Consider the following 16,519-nt stretch of genomic DNA (forward strand, 5'->3'; position numbering starts at 1 on the left):
ACTTGCTTGACATTAAATTAGTGTTTTAACGAATTCAACCAGGTGCTTTCTTCCTGAAGTCACATAACAATTACTAGACAATGGACTCATCGAGGAGAAAGAAAAGCCCTCGGGCTTCCCTGGTGGCGCAGTGGTTGGGAGTCCGCCTGCCGATGCAGGGGACGCGGGTTCGTGCCCCGGTCCGGGAAGATCCCACGTGCCGCGGAGCGGCTAGGCCCGTGAGCCATGGCCGCTGAGCCTGCGCGTCCGGAGCCTGTGCTCCGCAACGGGAGAGGCCACAACAGTGAGAGGCCCGCGTACCGCAAAACAAAACAAAACAAAAAAAACAAACAAAGAAAAGCCCTCAAGATCCTACATTATATGGGCAAACCTCAGACTTTGTCACTAACAGGTCTGCCATTCAGATCTCCAGAAATAATCACCTTAACCGTCAGGCACAGAGAGTGTAAGAAGTGTAGAAGGCTGTCATGTTGAGGTCACATATCTAAGTGCATCAGTGCTTCATAATCCATCTGTGCTAGAAGACCAGTTTTGTCTGCCTTTATTTTCACTTCGTTTTTGACATGGGTCAACTCATATTTTTGGTCTATATCATGTTCAAGGAGATGAATCCACTCGCATGCTAGGGTGTTTGGACAATGTCAGATTGCTATAAAATGTTTCTATTCACTGGTTCTGAATCTCCCCACTTATCTTACTGCAGACTGGTAACTTATCTTACTGTGGACCAGCCCGGGTCCACAGACTTCACTGTGAGTAGCACAGCTCTGTGTAACCAGTCACCACTGGAAGGAGGGTGAGCACCTTACTGCATCCCACGTCTGTCTCACTGCAGAACAAAATGGAAATAGGTGAAAGCCTTTTATCTCCCGGGGGTTTAAACACTTAAAACCCACCTCCCTGACATTAGCAAAGATTAACATGGCAATCTGCCCTTATCTCTCAAGTTTTTTTAAGAATACATCTGAAATGGAAAGGAATATAACTCTTTAGCATAAAGAAATTCATTTTCTGGGACTTCCATCGTGGCGCAGTGGTTAAGAACCCACCCGCCAATGCAGGGGACACGGGTTTAAGCCCTGGCCCGGGAGGATCCCACACGCTGTGGAGCAACTAAGCCTGCACGCCCCAACTACTGAGCCTGCGCTCTAGAGCCCGTGAGCCACAACTACTGAGCCCGCGTGCCACAACTACTGAAGCCCGCGCACCTAGAGCCCGTGCTCCGCATAAAGAGAAGCCACCGCAACGAGAAGCACGTGCACCGCAACGAAGACCCAACACAGCCATTAATTAATTAATTAATTTTAAAAAGAAATTCGTTTTCTAAAAGCCACCTCTTTTTGAAATTCTGAAAGACGTGGTGATGGATCAGCGTTAGCTCAGCAAGTACTCATTTAGGACATACTACACGTTCTAGGTTCTGCACTCGACCTTGGACTGGCTTAGCCTGTTGCTGAGGCTTCCCTACTTGAAATCCCACCCAGCAGAAGAGCAGAAGGAGAACTCAGTCACTAGAAGAAAAGTCCCAAGGTCCCTAGTAGGTCTGTGAGGATCGTTCCTACAGCCACACTACCAGTGGGAAATAATCGATTGCTGAACTGGAAAGAACCCGTTCCCCCAGCTGCTGTGAGCCAGGCTTTACTGCCATCGTCCTATGGGAGCACATCAACCTTCAGGTTAAAACTGCAGGCAGGGCCCTGCCTTTGTTCTGTGCAACGCACAGGTTTAGACAAACGACTTGAGATTTCACAGTGCCACATATCACATCCATGAATTAGTGAAGTGTTTTCGCAATAGGGGCCATCTTTTTAATTAAAGAAAGAACATTCTCCTGACCAGTTCATTTGCTTAAAGTCAACCGATCGCTCTTTCAAACTGTTTGTCAGTTTGCTGGCCAATAACCAGTCTTGTGCATTTCATAAAGATGAGTTGTTTTTTCTGTTTTGTTTCATTTTTCATTCTATTTTTTGGCTGCACCACACAGCACACGGGATCTTACTTCCCCCATCATGGAACCCAGGCCCCCTGCAGTGGAAGAGCAGATTCTTAACCACTGGACCATTAGGGAAGTCCCAGGATAAGTTGTTTTTGTAGGTATAGTAGTTTGTATCTGCTAATCCCAAGCTCCTAATTTATCATGAGGATGCGTGTTGACTCTCAGATATTTTTTGATGACCAGTCATAATTCCAAATCTTTCCTCAACAATGGAATAAGATAAATGATAGCCAATCATTTGTTTCCGTGGCACAGTCTACAGGATGGCTATTTTTAAGGAGAGTAAAAAGATATTGGTATAAAATAACCAAAAGTTAACTCCATATATAGAAACATCTTGAAGGGGAATCTTTCTGAGAATATGTGATAAATATTCTTAAAGAAAAGCCATGTGTGCCATATGTTTTTGGCTAAAATGAAAGTTTTCAGAAGTGGGACTTCAGGATGGAATGCACGGGTAGCTTAAATTTTGCTTTAACAAACTTTAAATAACTTAAAATTGCATAAAGCAAGAGCACCCAGTTAGCTACTTAAGAAAATGAAACAATGACAGAGTTCCAAATTTTAAATCACACGTGAGTTGCCCTAGATAAAGTAATAACACATCCACACTTAGAATATTATATAGACATAGACACGGATTTATAATGTTTGGTATGTTGGAAATACCATGAGAAGATTCTTGATACAATGTTATGAAGAAAAAGCATGATAAAAGTATCTATTTATAGGACAGTTTCAACAAGGTTAAACAAAATGGGATGAAATATGCCAACTTAAGAGCCAGTGCTAATCGCAGATTAGAAGTATTCAGGATTCAACACTATTTTTTCTCTTAATAGTCTACCCTGCATATATTATTTTTATATAAGGGGGGAGGGGAGGAAGGGAGAAATGAACTTCATTCAAAAAAATAAAAGCAGAAATTATAAATTGGTAAGAACAAAAGTTGAAAAGGGCATGATAATCTTTTTTTTTAATTGGCTAGGAAACAAAAACCTAAGTAGACTATAATTGTTTTTTAAAAAGCAGACTAATGGGGCAGTGTCATGTTTCAAAATGTAACAGTGCCCCAGAGAGGAATCCAGCTACCTTTGAGCAAAGTTGCCAGTAGCTCTTAGCTTCTCCCCACGTGGTGCCTTTCTCCCAAGTCTTAGGACACTGTTGAGAAGTTTTCCTTTGCCCATCTTTCAATAGAAAAGCAAATTAAGAATTTGGTTTTCTAAGCCCATATACTAATGAGCAAATATGCCTTAACAACCTTCAAATTGGCTCAGTTGGACTTCCCAGGATGGCTCAGTTGGACTTCCCAGGACAGGGTCTAAGGAGCACAAAACTCCCACTTTCCTTACATTTCCCTCAACCAGGAAAAAAAAATGTTCTCACACTGCACTTCATTTTCGTATTTCAACTAAAGAAAAATACATTGATGAGTCTGAATTTAAACTTACTCTCCGCCATCTAGATTTATCCTCTCCGCTTTATAGCACATTCCTAAATGTAACTTGTAGCCCTGGTTCCCAAAGAATGCTTAATATGTTTAACAATATTCCCAGAGTCTCTGGAAATCTTATCCTTATATTTAGATTAACTGGCATAAAGCCATTTTATGTAAATTCAATTTATATTTAAATCAAAAGAGACTATGAATCACATGAATAAAACAGGTCTTATAGTAATGCTCTGATATTGGCATAAATAATACTTTGGCTAATGTTTGATGCGTTACTAATAATAAAATCTATATTAACAAACACTCTCGCCATGTAGCAGATGTTCAGTTAAAGGTTATTTCAGTCTCCTGCCAGAATCCTTTATGATATTCAATATCAGTTATTATGGCAAAATGGAGATTACAGATAACGAGAGAAACAGTGATTCTGTCCTGGAGACACTGAGCCCCTCTTAGTAGTGGTGACGTGTGTTCCCTGGCGCTATCTTTGAAGCAGGATCGAACTTTGAGCGGGAGATAATCCAAACACCTGTGTCCCATTTAAACACTGAAAACCATTTACATACAGGGTGATGACTTCTCATTAGAATATCCCTGTTTGAGCTGCCACATGATTGCACTTTGACAAGGAAAAGTGTTACCCTAAAGTAGCAGTGTCTATTAAAAAAAGTCAAAATCCAAGATAATTTAAAGTAAAAATGTCTACCCATTATTTACACAAAGAAAGAAAGATCAAAAGACTTGCAAGAAACATTATCACTCAGGATTATCGATTTCTGGGAGAAGAAGTGAACAAGTAGTTTCATGACAGAAAAGTGCTGTAACAGTCTAAAGCCAGATTTAGTGTAGTTTGTCAATTTAAACAAGTACTAGTATCAAATTTGTTATTTCCCTGAGTTCTAATAAGCATAACAAAACATGTGATTTTTATTAATACATATAGATATATGTATTTTTTGCTACTTCATAATAGATCATGTTCAAAACTCCTATAAGTAATGAGAATTAAAAAATTTACTGATTAAAATGCTGTGAGTTAACAAATCAATTATATCATAAATGCAAATTGGTAATAATAACATTTTCTAAGTCATATATATGTTTTAAAAGCAATCACTTCCACATACACATAATAGCTAATGTAATTTAGTCTTCATAAAATGTAAAAAAAGGAATCATGTCCAATGGTCCCGAATTTCCCTCAAGAATAATGTGTCTTCTGAGAGCACTTCCCAGCCCTCCATTACTTATGCTTTACTCCTTGTTGTGTGCACAGGGCACTTGGCCTGTCCCTGGGTGAATAGCTTTTCCCTTCTCTTGCACTTCTGCCTTTGCCAGAGAACACATCCAATCCAGCCGGCTGGAGGCTGAGAAGCTCTTGTTGTAGGACTCAATCACCCTACAGCCAGAGTAGATCAGCCCCTGAACATGTGAGAGATCCCAGCAAAACCCAGAAGAGTCGCCTGCTCTACCCCTGTCTGATCTCAATGCATGAGAAATAAACGCTTCATACTGTGTACATCTGGCCCTTTATTGATCAATTGCTAAGACACCAAACTACTAAACAGGTGAACATATCAGAGACCTTAATACTAAATATTAAGGAAGCCTTATCTTCCAACAAATTACAATGAACAAGGAAAAGGCTGACGTTTTCTGTGTCCAAAGCAAGAATCTGGCATTGTCTCCGAAAAACAGGAATATCCTTTACATAACGCAATATTGCAATAATTATTTTTCTGTTTATTTCCAGCTAATCATGCTAGACTACTGCCTCCAAATTTTATTATTCTTTACATTAGTTAAATTATAGGCCCCTGTGAGGGAGCCTTTATATGTGTGTGTGTGTGTGTGTGTGTGTGTGTGTGTGTATATATATATATATATAATTATTCTTAAGGGAGGGAGAGTTATTATTTTATTGTAATTCTATGTATTCTTGATATTAAAGCAATGGGCCCCATATGATTAGACTTCATCACTAAGTCATGTAGAACCAGCTTGTTTTCCTATTTTAATGTCTATTTTGTTTGGTTTGGGCACAATTCTGTCTGAATTAGTTGCTTGAGCAAAAGATCATTCCATTTTGGGTCACTGGATTTCTAGAGGCGTCAGTAGGGCTGCTAATAGATTTAATATTTTTAATGCTCAAGACAATAAATCTATGCAACTTTGTTTAGAAATTATTTCAATTAAATACTTTTGGTGATTGGAGTATGTACGTATATTTTTATATAAACCTGTGTACCCACCGACAGTCTTATTTGTATGTACACCCTTAGAGATCCCCTTGGCTCTGAGGGTGACTAATAGAAATCGTCTGGGAATATCCTTTAGGCACCTCAAAAGCAGAATATCCAAAATAAACCACTTCCTGCCATAACTCGCTTCACGTCTCCTTTTGTCAACTCAGTCGTATTACTACCTTTTGGGCGCAGAAGCCTCTTTCTCTCCACAATTTCACACCATCGAAAAGTCACAAATTCCTGGACACTGCCTTTCATCCATCTCCTATGGATCCCTAACTCTTTTTTTTTTTTTTTTTTTTTTTATCCCTAACTCTTTATTTCCACTTGTGGAGTGTTAAGTCAGTGTCTCTTCATTGCTTTTTTCTCACATTTTTTAAAAATGTTATTGAAATATAGTTGATTTACAATATTGTGTTAGTTTCAGGTGTACAGCAAAGTGATACAGTTATATATACATTCTTTATATATATACAGTTTTTATATATATGCAGCTATATATATAGTTACATATATCTAGTTTATATATATATATATATATATTCTTTTTTAGCTTCTTTTTCACTATAAGTTATTACAGCATATTGAGTAGAGTTCCCTGTGCTCTACCGTCTTTGTTGGTTATCTATTTTATATATAGTCATGTGTATATTCTAGTCCCAAATCATCATTTCTTACATAATTCTCTGCAATAATTGTTTCCAGATTTCCATGATTCTGCTTGCCCACACCTCTCAATCTTACCCCCACTCTAAATCACAAACATGATCAAGCAGTCTTGTCACATTCTGAAAACCCTTCAAGAGCTCTGCATGGCTTACCCTCGCACTGACGTTCTTTATAATCTCCCAGCCTGTAGTATATGTATGACACTACCTTCTACCCCTCACCTCTCCCTCCCCTCCATCCTTGGAAATTACTTATCCACCGCACTCCATAATTCTAGTCCTTAGGTCCTTGTCCGTCCACATGTGCCATCTGCCTCAAACCATCTTTCCTGCTTTTTCATCTAGTCTGCCCCCAGCTCCTACTGGTACACCAGAACTCAGTGGAGACATTACCTCCTCCGTGGAAACCTCCCTATGCATTCTTGGTCAGAGACAACTTCCTTCATGCATCCCACAGCATCCTCTACAACAGTGGTCATATGAAACAGTATCTTTGAAAGAATGAACACTTTGAAGAGCAAAATGTTGCACATACAGCTTTCTTCAGCATAAAGGTAATTAAAAATCGTCATTTGTTACCACAAGGATGTTAAAGCTCAGATAAATACAGCAAGGACAGCAAAACAATCATGACAAGGAACATGTGCTATTTCTCAGACTAAGTGCTTTACACAGATTATTTAATTCTCCAATACTCCACTGAGTTTTACTGTTATTATCCCCACATTATAGATAAGAAAACAAAGACTCAGAGAGTAAGTCTGATAATCCATCCAGATATGCGATACTGTTGGCCATTTTCTCAGGAAAAGACTCACCAGTATTCCCTCTGACACTTAGGAAGGACAAGGATGTTGTCTAACCTTAAACATCACAGCAGAAGGTCTCAGCAGGCTGCTTCATGCCACAGGCCATGTATTTGACCTTTGGTGCCTCAAGAAGGACAAGATACATGAGGTCTACGAATTTGCTTCACCTATGCACTTTTATCATCAAAACTATGGGTGAGTCCCATCAGGAACTTTGAGTCAGCCTGCTGTTCAGTGAAAATGAATTTTGAATGAGTTTGTCAATAACTCAGAATGAAACATAAATCTTTGAACCTAATGCAACCAGTTCTGATAGAGATAGAGTAGGATAATTAAATAGTTTAGAAATCTCACTAGTGGATTAAAGACAGAAAGGGAATTTTAAGGAATTTTGGGAGACTGTTGTAAGCTAGTGACCACTCAAGAAAAGAATCCAGTAACGTAGCAACGATCTACACTACTTTGAAGGAAGACCAGGTGCATTCAAGCACCAGGCACACTCAAGCCACAAACCCTGATAGCTAAAACACAAGACAGTAGACATGGGGTCTGAATCTTGTTAAGTGAAGTCAAGGAGTTAACCGTCCTTGAAGAGTAGTGTTTCTGCATGTAGCCAAGACAGGAATACAGGTGAAAGGGGAAAAAAACCAGGTGAAAGGGGACATTATGCCAAAACATTGGATGAATTACCATATTTTAGTCTACGTCATCATCCTTTTGCTAATATACATATGACTTAAATAGCACCATGACAATCCTGGTTAGACCATATAGGGTCAAAGGAGAAGCCAATGATGTAAACCTTGACCTCTACCCCAAAATGAGGAAGAAGGTGGTCTTCTCCCTCCCCACTTTCTCTTTGATTGTAAAAATGTAGCCCTCTTTGTTCTCAGGGCTGTGCTCCCCTGCCTGCCTGCTTGTACCTCTCACAAGCATCCTATGTTAATAAACTCACTCTTTGCCCATCACTTTGCCTCGCACTGAATTCTTTCGGCATCGAGACAAAGAACCTGAGCTTCAGTAAGTCCTGACACCAGGTGAGCAGTTTCGATCGGACTTCCTTGGTGGCGCAGTGGTTAAGAATCCGCCTGCCAATGCAGGGGACACAGGTTCGAGTCCTGGTCCAGGAAGATCCCACATGCCACGGAGCAGTTAAGCCTGTGTGCCACAACTACTGAGCCTGCATTCTAGAGCCCGCGAGCCACAACTACTGAGCCTGTGCGCCACAACTACTGAAGCCCACTCACCTAGAGCCCGTGCTCTGCAACAAGAGAAGCCACAGCAATGAGCAGCCCGTGCACCACAACAAAGAGTAGCCCCCACTCACCGCAACTAGAGAAAGCCTAGGCACAGCAGTGAAGACCCAACGAGCCAAAAATAAATTTTAAAAATAATAAAATAAATAAATTTATTAAAAAAACAAAAGACTGTGGGTTCAAGTCCCAGTCTGAGGTGCGGCTGGGTTTGAGTCCCATCCAAGGAGTACAGTTTTAGCTCTGTATTTGTCTTACTCTCGATTGATATTTTTATTTTTTATGTATTTTTTTATTGGAGTATAATTACTTTACAATGCTGCGTTAGTTTCTGCTGTACAATGAAGTGAATCAGCTCTATGTATACCTCTATCCCCTCCCTCTTGGGTCTCCCTCCCCCACCATCCCACCCATGTAGGTCATCACATAGCACCGAGCTGAGCTCCCTGTGCTATACAGCAGGTTCCCACTAGCTATCTACTTTACACATGGTAGTGTATATATGTCAATCCTAATGTCCCAACTTGTCCCACCCTCCCCTTACCCTGTGTCCACATGCCCATTCTCTATGTCTACATCTCTATTCCTGCCCTGCAAATAAGTTCATCTGTACCATCTTTCTAGATTCCACATATATGCGTTAATATATGATATTTGTTTTTCTCTTTCTGGCTTACTTCACATACCTAGAGTATGACAGACTCTAGGTCCATCCACATCTCTGCAAATGACCCAATTTTATTCCTTTTTATGGCTGAGTAATATGGTGGGAATGTAAATTGATACAACCACTGTGGGGAGCAGTATGGAGGTTCCTTAAAAACTAAAAATAGAATTACCATATGACCCAGCAATCCCGCTACTGGGCATATGCCCTGAGAAAACCATAATTCAAAAGGACACATGCACCCCAATGTTCACTGCAGCTCTATTTACAATAGCCAGGACATGGAAGCAACCTAAATGCCCATCGACAGATGAATGGACAAAGAAGATGTGGTACATACCTACAATCGATTAACATTTCTAAAATGTAATTTGACTACAATATTACAGTTGCTGCTCTGTGCATTTGTCTGTATTCTATTGAGACAAATGCATTTTTTATTTATTTTTATAGTGATCTCTTCCCTTCTTCCTGTGAATAAGTTGAATCAGGAGACCAAAAACCTCCTCAGTTTTACTCCGTTCAGCTGAAGCCCTTCCATCTGTTGTGGCTTTAAAATACTCCAAGTGTTTTCTAGTCAAGGTCACGATACAGCAGAATGATATACCTCAGCCATTCAATTTTAAAAAGAGAGAGAGCAAGAAAGAAACTGCATATCACGTTTCTATTGTCAGATGCTTTCGATGTGATGAAAACATATTGCACATTGGTGAGCTTCAAACGGTCACTGAATAGAAAGCTTTCTTCTTCCTTTTTTCCTGTTCAATATGGCATTGCAAGCTCATAACATTAAAGTTCCAGCGATGGCCTTTTATTCATATACTCCTCCATTTCTTCTTTCTTCATCATTCATTTCTTTATTCAGAAATTCCAAACCAGAGTGAGATAATCAGTAAATGAGATCAGCAGGGAGAAGCAAGGCTACCATTTGAAATAATCGTCTTAAACAGTCACTAGCCACACTTAAGCATCTGAGTTTTAACAAGAGCTTCAGCTCCACAAAAAAATCAGCTTAACTTCATCATTATATTTTTCCTCTCTGGGTGCTCTCAGGTCCCAGCTTAATGAAAGACAAGAAATAACAAAGCATTTCTTGGGAAAGCCAGTTCTCATTTTTGCTTTGCATATGAAAGCTTATCCCAGAATATTGGATCAGCATTTGAGGCTGGAGACGGGCAGAGGGGCTCACGTCACACTTTTGAAGTGCTCCAGTGCTAACCCAGCCTCAAACATCCTTTGATCTGATGTGGCTCAGAAGTTCCTTCTTCCCTCTCTCTACGCTCAGTGGCATTTTATCCAGGCTGCTCTGTGGACTCTTCATCCAGCTCTTCTCAATACCTGCCGGAAATGAAAGGAAGCGATTGACTTTTCCACGAGTCAAACTGCCACCTGTTAAGGGTGTTCTTACCCCCTTTAAACCTGCTTAGGAAGCCAGTCTGCTGCTTCCTGCTTTCTTCCCCAAGCTTAACTGGAGGCATTAACTAAGCCACGAGGCTTCATAACTTCAATCTGATAGGCTGCCAGGACAGAACAGATAGAGAACAAGAAAGTGAAGACACAGCAGGAAAGTGGACAGGGTCCAAGTGTGAGGACACTTCCCCAGTTGGCTGGACCATTCACATCCAGCAGAAATAGACTGTAATAATCATAAAAACAATTGCCATTGTCATATTCCAAACTGTGCGTGGCAGCGCTTCCTTTTTGCTATAAACTCTCTGTGGGCCACATTGTAGCTGGGAAATCATCTCTAAATTTGCTCCTTCACTGCAGTCGACCTGTCAGCCACACGGCTCAGAAGAAAAGGGAGGAAAAAAAGAAAGAAAGAAAAATACAATAAAATAAGGTTATTAAAATAAAATTTTTTAAAGATTATTAAAAATAAACAGGTGAAAAAAAAGAAAGAGAGAGCAACCAAACCAAAAAACAAATCCACCAATGATAGCAAGCACTAAAAACTGTAGTTTAAAAAAAAAAGGAAAGACAGAACCCCAGGACAAATGGTAAAAGCAAAGCTGTACAGACAAAGTCACACAAAGAAGCGTCACATACACACTCACACAAAGAGGAAAAGGAAAAAAATATATGTATATATATATATATATGGAAAAAAGGAAAAAAGCAACAAATCAATAAACAAATCTACCAATGATAATAATCCCTAAATACTGAACTAAGATAAACATAAAACCAGAAACAAATTAGATGCAGAAAACAAACCCCAAGACTACAGTTGCTCCTAAAGCCCACCTCCTCAATTTGGGATGATTCGTTGTCTGTTCATGTATTCCACAGATGCAGGTACATCAAGTTGATTGTGGAGCTTTAATCCGCTGCTCCTGAGGCCGCTGGGAGCGATTTCCCTTTCTCTTCTTTGTTCGCACAGCTCCCGGGGCTCAGCTTTGGATTTGGCCCCGCCTCTGCGTGTAGGTCGCCTGAGGGCGTCTGTTCTTCGCTCAGACAGGACGGGGTTAAAGGAGCCGCTGATTCGGGGGCTCTGGCTCACTCAGGCCGGGGGGGAGGGAGGGGTACGGATGCGGGGCGGGCCTGCGGCGGCAGAGGCAGCGTGACGTTGCGGCAGAGGCCGGCGTGACGTTGCACCAGCCTGAGGCCCGCCCTGCGTTCTCCCGGGGGAGTTGTCCCTGGATCCCGGGACCCTGGCAGTGGCGGGCTGCGCAGGCTCCCCGGAAGGGAGGTGTGGAGAGTGACCTGTGCTCGCACACAGGCTTCTTGGTGGCGGCAGCAGCAGCCTTAGTGTCTCATGCCTGTCTCTGGGATCCACACTGATAGCCCCAGCTCACGCCCGTCTCTGGAGCTCGTTTAGGTGGTGCTCTGAATCCCCTCTCCTCATGCACCCCGAAACAATGGTCTCTTGCCTCTTAGGCAGTACCAGACACTTTCCCTGACTCCCTCCCAGCTACCTGTGGCGCACTAGCTCCCCTCAGGCTGTGTTCACTCAGCCAACCCCAGTCCTCTCCCTGGGATCTGACCTCCAAAGCCCCAGTCTCATCTCAGAGCCCCCACTTGCCCCAGCAGGTGAGCAGACAAGCCTCTCGGTGCTGGTCGGCACCGATCCTCTGTGCGGGAATCTCTCCTCTTTGCCCTCCGCACCTCTGTTGCTGCGCTCTCCTCTGTGGCTCTGAAGCTTCCCTGCCGCCCAGCCCCCGTCTCCACCAGTGAAGGGGCTTCCTAGTGTATGGAAACTTTTCCTCTTTCACAGCTCCCTCCCAGACGTGCAGGTCCTGTCCCTATTCTTTTGTCTCTGTTTTTTCTTTTTTCTTTTGCCCTACCCAGGTACGTGGGGAGTTTCTTGCCTTTTGGGAGGTCTGAGGTCTTCTTCCAGTGTTCAGTAGGTGTTCTGTAGGAGTTGTTCCACGTGTAGATGTATTTTTGATGTATTTGTGGGGAGGAAGGTGATCTCTACATGTTACTCCTCCGCCATCTTAAAGCTATTCCCTGCAGTTTTCTTAATGGAGACTGCTCACTTCATTAAGTATTAAATAAAGTTTGTTTGTATCTCCTAAAATATCTTCTATAATCATTTTTTAACTCCTTGGACACCCCCCCCTTTTTTTTTTTTTTTCCGTACGCGAGCCTCTCACTGTTGTGGCCTCTCCCGTTGCAGAGCACAGGCTCCGGACGCGCAGGCTCAGCGGCCATGGCTCATGGGCCCAGCCGCTCCGCGGCATGTGGGATCTTCCCAGACCGGGGCACGAGCCCGTGTCCCCTGCATCGGCAGGCGGACTCTCAACCACTGTGCCACCAGGGAAGCCCGGACCCCCTTTCTTAAGAGAGAGGGAAACTTCCACAGAGCAGGCCAACAAGCCTCCCTAGCCATGCTCATTCCTGAGTCATTGGCAAAGGGACTAGAACTATCAGTGTTGTCTTCTACTAATCAGAATGGTGCTTGGTGCTGAGGAGGGTACGACTCCTGCTCTCCCAAGCAAATGGATGCCCAACATCTGGAAAATTTCAAAGTTCTGTTTGCAGGGATGGGAGACAAGGGGAGCTTGATAGTCAACCAAATGAAATCAGTCCCATGTGTACTTTTTCTCAGATCTGCCCATTTTAAGGAATTGAATCATAATTGTAATTGATGGTGGAAGTTCACTCTGATTAGGTAATTATCTTCAGCAAGAGCAAAAAGAATTTTTATTTATTAATTTAATCAATGCCTTAAAAGTGAGCTAGGTGCTAGAGTAACATAAATGATGGTCCCTGCTCGTACAGAGTTTCCACTATAGTAAAGGAGACTGAGAAAATGTTAGCCAACACATGAGAACATAAACATAATTGGGATGAGTGTGAGGGATATGAAACCATACATAGTAAGAGGATAGTATGGGGAGGAAGCCCCAGAATTCTGTGGTTCAGAATTCTCTGGGGAGTTGAAGATGAAAGGAAATGAATAGAAAACAGTATGCTGGGCAGAAGGAAAAGCATGAGAAAGTCTTGACACAGGACAGAGGGTGTCATGTGTGAGAAGGGACACTTCCTCTTCTGACTCAAGAGAGAAGAAAGCAAGAATGGTTCCAGGTGCAGGTAAGTGGCAACAAGCTGAGAGATTCCCCTTGAATATTGTTGGGAAGGAAAAAGTTTCCTTTCTTCCCTTCTAGGATCTCTGGCTGGTCTGCTAATTAAGTGACATAAGACAGATCAACAGGAGAAAAACAAATTTAACTATGTCCATATGAGAGCCCCACAGAGACATGAGACTCAATGGTAGTCAGCAACTAATGTTTATATACCACCCGGAGCCAAGGAAAAAGGGGACACGGACCTGAGGCTGCAAAGAGGAGGAGGATAATTCACAGGAAGATGAGAAAAGCAAATGTTCCGTAGACCAGTGTTTGTCCTGCCATGCAGGTAAGTTCTTCTGATGTAAGAAGTTATCTCTGGAAATAGCTCTCTTTCTGGTACAGACCCCCTGTCTAAATTATTTTAGGCAGTTAAGGGAGAAGTAACAAGCTTTCCCTGAGTCTGCTGGGTCTTAACTGCCTTCACCTCATAACAATCCACAAGCCAACATGGCACATTTTAGGGTGGCACAGTCTGCTTCCCCTCAGTAGATCTTATCTCTTTCATGAAGATATTGGGTGACTTGCCCTAGTATACTGCCATTAGCAGAAACCAAGACAAACCAATTTTAAAAGGAGCATCGTAAAGCTCCTCTGTGGGAGGAAAATATCTTTTCCTCTATCTTCTTTAGTTCTCCACTGGGAATCCTATAACAAGAGACAGATTAACAGCATACAAATTTATTTAATATAAGTTCTACATGACATGGGAGTCTTTATAAAGAAATAGAGACCTGAAGAAACAGTTAAACCTGTGTGTTTTTACGCTAGGCTTGATAAAGAGGGGAAAGTCATAGAAAGGTATGACAGGACAAAACTGAGCTGACTGTAGTAAACTGGGAGAAAGTTAGCATGGCCTGTTGGTTCAGATCCTGTTACCAAACACAAGTTCATGTGCCCCACACACAGTGAGGCCAAACAACCCAAAATGTCAGAGTTTGGAACAGAGAAATATTTATTGCAGGGCCACACAAGGAAAACGGGTGGTTCATGCTCAAAATCCCAAACTCCCCAATGGCTTTGGGGGAAAGTTTTTATAGGTAAACTTTGGGGTGAGGGCTGCAGGGTGTGTGGCTTTCTTCTGATTGCTTGGTGGTAAGGTAGCAAGGCAGTTCTCCAGGAATCTTGAGCTCAGCCTGAAGTTACCATCCTCTACCTCGGTGGGAGCCTTAGATCCTGCAGAAGAACTCAAAGATATTGTTACGTATATCCCTTAAGGAGGAACCAGGATCCTGCTTTAATAGCTGCACTATCGTTTCTTGATTGCTTCTCCTTTATTTCTGCGTTCCCTTACTTCCCTGATTAGTAACTGTTGGAATCTGCTCTTTGGTACTCAGGAAAGTCTAGAAGGCTGAAGCCTTTATCCTGCAAATCAGAAACTGGGGACAAGACAGGTTTGTGTGCCCAGGAGGACCCCACAGTGTCCTGCTTGGTTTTAGCCCCTCCCTGAGTTCCTTTTCTTCTTTGGAGATAAGGATGCTCCTTTCTTCTGGGCACAGGAAGGGCACCTCTCACATGAGTGTTTCATGACTTGATTCAGGGGAAAGTCAGAAAGTCCTTCCTGCACCTACCATGTCTCAAACTCTTTTAGCTCGAAATAGGCAACATGCCAAGATGCCAAACTTTAGGGTAATGTGTCCTAAACCCCATCACTCCTGTGGTAGCCACAGAATGAGAAGTGCTCCAAGAAAGCAGGGCAGCCCTGAGGACCTCCAGGACTAGAGCTAGGAATTTAGAAAGTATCAAGACTCGTGGGCTAGCCCGGACCTGGGCATCAGGTTCATTCTCTCAGGGTTTCTCCTTGTGAAGGGTGACATTGCTGGAGGCATGTCTGCAGGCAAAAGCTTACAATCCCACAAAAGAGAGGAAGTGGATAATTCCCCATCACTTTCATCCAAAAGACAACCTAGGGCTTCCCTGGTGGCACAGTGGTTGAGAGTCTGCCTGCCGATGCAGGGGACGCGGGTTCGTGCCCCGGTCCGGGAGGATCCCACGTGCCGCGGAGCGGCTGGGCCCCTGGGCCATGGCCGCTGAGCCTGCGCGTCCGGAGCCTGTGCTCAGCAACGGGATAGGCCACAGCAGTGAGAGGCCCGCGTACCGCAAAAAAAAAAAAAAAAAAAAAAGACAACCTAGCTTGGCACATGTGAATCAATCACTGTGGCCAGGAAAATGATACTGACTCACTGTGTCACTGTGTCATGAAGAAGGGGTCTGTCACCCAAAAGGAGAGAAGGGTTTCATTACAAGCAGTCTTTTCCAAAAAACGACTCCAGTGTGGCTGATAACTAGATACACTCCATATTAAAAAATTATTTACAATAAGAAAAATCCTCTACAATTCCTGTACTAAAGTTCTAAGTCATCTCACAAAGGAAAAATCGATAAAACCTTAAGCCAGTCTCAGCTTGGAGAAAAAGATTCTTTCACTGTGTCGGTTCTATGATGCTAATTTGTCTCATTCTGTGTTCCAGTAGATTTCATATCCCACACCAGACCTTGTCCAAATTTTCCCTCCTTGTGCTTATCTGCAAATGCTCCAAAGTCCACACTTGGTTTCTTTTTTCTTTTTTTCTTTTTTTTTTTTTTTTTTTGTCGGTACGCGGGCCTCTCACTGTTGTGGCCTCTCCCATTGTGGAGCACAGGCTCCGGACGTGCAGGCTCAGCAGCCATGGCTCACGGGCCCAGCCACTCCGCGGCATGTGGGATCTTCCCGAACCGGGGCACGAACCCGTGTCCCCTGCATCGGCAGGCGGACTCTCAACCACTGCGCCACCAGGGAAGCCCCATACTTGGTTTTTACTATAGATATTGCTGCTCTTAATTGTCTGCTCCACAAATTGCGAAAATGGAACA

The sequence above is a fragment of the Delphinapterus leucas genome, chromosome 5, assembly GCF_059928025.1.
Source record: "Delphinapterus leucas isolate spDelLeu-1000000601 "Yukka" chromosome 5, BTC_Dleu_Yukka2, whole genome shotgun sequence".
NCBI classification, from domain to species: domain Eukaryota; kingdom Metazoa; phylum Chordata; class Mammalia; order Artiodactyla; family Monodontidae; genus Delphinapterus; species Delphinapterus leucas.